The following is a 4,313-nucleotide window of genomic DNA, read 5'->3' as shown; positions in this document are numbered from 1 at the left end:
AACTTTATCATTTCATTGAAATACTTTCTTCTTTGACAAAAAAGTGTTGCAAGCAAAGAGCTAACCATTTCACATACAATTTGCATCATTTGAACCCTTCAATATTTGAAAAAAATGATAGATTGAAAAAACCAAAACGTTAAGTGTGCAACCTAACGTGTGCATTATTAACAATTGTTCTATTATTAACCATTCTTGTCACAATGTACACAATAAATATGGTTCAAAATGCAACATTGGAAACTCTCGAGTCGCAAGGGTAGTAAAACTTTGGAAACTGATTTAAATGTGTCCTCATACAAAATCAACATTACAATAGGATGTTGATAAGTTCTCTATGGGAGTACAACTATATAATAAAAAATAGTTAATATCTATGCAATATGGATATCATAGTTAAAGCCCACCTTTAATCCATGATGATTTAACTAGTCCATAGAGGCATATGAGTAGGCTACTTGTGTATGATCAACATGCACACTTTGAATACTCCTAGGAGAATTTCATGTTCTCAAAAAGAGTAAAAGTATAGTAGACCAACCACAAGGGGGCTCTGAATCATTGGTTTCACATATTGACTTTGCGGCCTATTGATGATTTTTGATTGAAGAAAGCTAATCTCATGTTGCTACAACTCAAAAAGCATTGCATGAATTAACTTCAAGGTTCGTCTTTCCTTAAAGAACTAAGGATGAAGCACAACTAGCAACATGGCTTTCTTTTTACCTTGCTTTTGAGAAGCATGCATGTGTTCTCCTAATTAAATTGACATATTTGTTTGATACATGTTTTGTAAAGTAGGTACTATGTCCCTAGATTAGCTATCAAGCAACCCACCATGCAAATCTCACTTGCTTACTTCAAGAGTCAATCTTGGACACGTACGCATTTTTACTTGATTAATTTTCAACTTAAAGGTGATATAAGCCTACTATAACAAGGTCTCAAATCACGTAACTTTGAATACTTTTTTTTGCACCTTGTTTCATCATCATGCTTGAACATTTTTTGTATGAATGCATAGCTAAAGTAGAATAATAGATTTTGGTTATTTTACAATAGGGATTAACGAGCTTACATTGAATTTGATATATATGATATATTTTTGTGGCCCACCGAGTTCAAATGCATGTCCAAGCGAGCAAGTTGATTGATAAGTGATGATTATTGGTCTAGTAGTTTCTAAAATTCTACGTGATTTAAAAGATACGTAATGATAAGTGTCAATGATCTCGAATGCAAGTAGAAAAATACAAGTGCGTGATGTGAATTTCAACTTTTATGCTAAAGAAAGGAAATGTACAAACTTGCTATGAGATTTTAATATTGCAAGCACACTGAAAACAAAGTATAAGTGATGACTCAAGTGCAATGTGTGCGAGCCAATTTGAAGGTTCATTGTCCTTTCAATGTAATAGCCATTGGACTTATCTTTGAGAGTACCTCAGGCAATCTCATTGTGCAGACCAATTTGAAGGTTCATTGTCCTTTAAGTAACCATTGGACTTATCTCTCTAAGAGTACTACCATTGGCAATGTGAAGGTTCATTGTCCTTTTAGTAAGCCATGGGACTTATCTCTCTAAGAGTACCATTGAAAGGAAATCTTCACAAAGTTGCTGAATGATCAAGATACTATGATATGTGTATATACACACATCCCAACCTATAATCCTAGTCATGGTATACATGGAAGTTGCTTTAGGCAACCACATAGGCGTCCTTTCTTTTTATGAACGTAAATAAAGTAAAGACAAAAATTGGAAACTTTAAACAAATAGGAAATGGGAGAGGAAAAAGAGTTGCTAAAGCTGGCCTCTTTATAGTTATAGTTCTTTCGTCTCTCCTTCTCTCTCTCTCTCTCTCTCTCTCGCTCTCTTTCCTGCAGAGAAGCCATTGTACAGGAGTGGGGGGCGAGAGGGAAGAAGCTCCTGACCTCTAAAAGTGACCCCATGCTTGCTCTCTCTTCGTATTTTTGATGGACGTATCTGCAGGCTGGACGAGCGGATCTTCTGCAGCGGCTGCCATCATTATATGCTCTAGTCTGCTCATCAGCGGCGGTAAGAGCCTCTCATTTGATGCCCTAGTCTGATCGCTGTTTTCATGTATTGATTCATCCGATGCTGTGCATATGATCATTTGCTCTCAATACATATGATCTCTCTCTCTCGCGTTCTCTCTGTCTCTTTCTTTCTCCCCCCGACTGCCCCGCCGCCACAAGCATGAGTCGATTTCTTTAGGGTTTAGTAGCACAGCGCCTGCGCTGATGCATCTAGAGACGCGCCTATCGATGAATTAGGGATTCTTTGCAGATAGCATGAGTAGGTCTCCATTGATGAGTTATAAGGACCTCTTTGCAGATAGCATGAGTGTGTCTGTTGTTAAGTACCCGCAGAAGAAAGTAGTAGTGCCTCTACAGCTCATGCATCTCTTGTTGAATTAGGGCTTCTTTGGCTGATATCATCAGTGGGTCTGTTTCAGATAGCCAAAAAAGATTAAACATAGCGCTCTGACAGCAGATTCATCTCTTTTATGGCCTGTTTTAGGGCAAAAATGATCAGAACTGACCATCGCCATTCATTGGTAACGCATACGTTTTCTGTATCTTCTTTTTGTCATGACAGAGAATGGCCTCCTCCACGAGCTCTCCCTGCGGTGCCTGCAAATTCTTGAGGCGCAAGTGCACCCCCGATTGCATCTTCGCCCCGTACTTCCCCCCTGACCAGCCTCTCAAATTCGCAAACACTCACAAGGTCTTCGGTGCTAGCAACATCAGCAAGATGCTCCATGAGCTGCCTCCTCAACATAGGGCTGATGCGGTTAACTCACTCGCCTATGAGGCTGAAGCTCGCATCCGAGACCCGGTCTATGGATGTGTGGGTGCTGTCTCCTTCTTGACCAAGAGGATCCAAGACCTCCAGTATGAATTGAGAGTTGCTCATTCTCAGCTTGAGAGCCTCTCAAGTAGTATAGCTTTGGGTTTGATGGTAGACCAAAAGCCTTCCCTCCTCCCATCGCAGCAAGATCTCTCACCATCAACCAACCCTTGCTTAGCTTTGAATATGGTAGAACAAGTGGTAGAACACAAGCCTTCCATTAATGATCTCTCATTGCTTCCAAGAGAGAAAATGTGGTCCCTCGTCGGTGAGCAGCATCACAACCATGGCCTTCAACATCATCAACATGGCCTTCAAGAACATCATCAACCACATGATCTTCTTCAACCACACGAGCTGCAACATCATGATGGTCTCAACCAACATGATCATAATATTCCAAGAGATGTGCCACATGATCATGTTACAAGAGAGGCACATATGCTAGACCCCATCACAAGGTCTAGATCAATCAATCCATATCAAGAGGATATGGTCTTGATGCAGAATATGCAAGCTCGATCTCATTTCAAAATGACATTCGATGGGATTCATAATGGGAGAAGCACCACTAGTAGTGGTGAAGGAACAAGCAATATTACAAGTTTGTCCTCACCTTAAGGGAAACCTAAATGTTTAATCCCCCTTGGACATTTTAGGTATCTCTCATCTTTATACAAATCCAAAATCCATGGTTTCTCTTCTCATTATATATTATATTATTACCATTTCAATTTAATTTGTATTGTATGTTATTTGAAATTTAGAAAAAAAGGAAATTGGATTTTGCATACAAGGATTTACAACATCAAAACATTATGGAAAGAGAACCACAATTTGTGTTTAAATGATTCATTTGACATGCCAAGTAGTCAGAGCACAAAAGACCCTTACATAGGAGGACCAAAGGATCTTATAGGGCTATAGGGCACCAATGTTATAGACACTTCAAAATGAGAAGAGAATATAGATAATTATGTAGTTGAGCATGAGGAGAATGGCAATGTAGGAATAATGTGTATCACATTGGCACATTTTAAAAGACTTTCAATTCTCTTCAAATGTAGTTTATGGTTTGGTCTTATATTTTTAATTAAAGCATTATGGTTTGCATCTTCTAGGTGCTTTTAACTATAATTTATGATTGTGCTCTTCTATTTTGAAGTGTATTGTGAGAAGATGAATGGTGTAGAATGATGGCGCATCATATTGCCGCTTTTTTTAGGTCTTCCACTAATTCCAGTGTAGTTTATGGTTGTGCTATTGTAGTCTAATGGTAATAAAATAGGAATTTACTTAGCTTAATCTCAAAGACGAGAGTAAGATTATACATGCATAGAATACAAGAAGCTTCAAGCATTTGAATTTTGAATTTTGGTTCACTTCATTGACAATTTGCAAAGGCTTTTGCCATAAGTTGGGTACATATCATCGTGAG

General features: G+C 38.5%; 1 pseudogene across 1 annotated transcript; it reads left to right on the top strand.

The window, feature by feature from the left end:
- Positions 1–1,644: 1,644 nt before the first annotated feature.
- Positions 1,645–4,095, top strand: LOC148028102 (protein LATERAL ORGAN BOUNDARIES pseudogene; annotated as a pseudogene). The gene is made up of 2 exons (XR_015692682.1): positions 1,645–2,059; positions 2,624–4,095. The product of XR_015692682.1 is annotated as a protein LATERAL ORGAN BOUNDARIES pseudogene (transcript).
- The last annotated feature ends 218 nt before the right edge of the window (positions 4,096–4,313 follow it).

Source organism: Lygodium microphyllum, chromosome 12 (genome assembly GCF_053477565.2).
Source record: "Lygodium microphyllum isolate KBCC chromosome 12, Lygodium_microphyllum_v1.1.10, whole genome shotgun sequence".
Taxonomy (NCBI): Eukaryota; Viridiplantae; Streptophyta; class Polypodiopsida; order Schizaeales; family Lygodiaceae; genus Lygodium; species Lygodium microphyllum.
The sequence above is the reverse complement of the archived record's forward strand: the minus strand, read 5'-3'. Positions and strand labels throughout refer to the sequence as shown.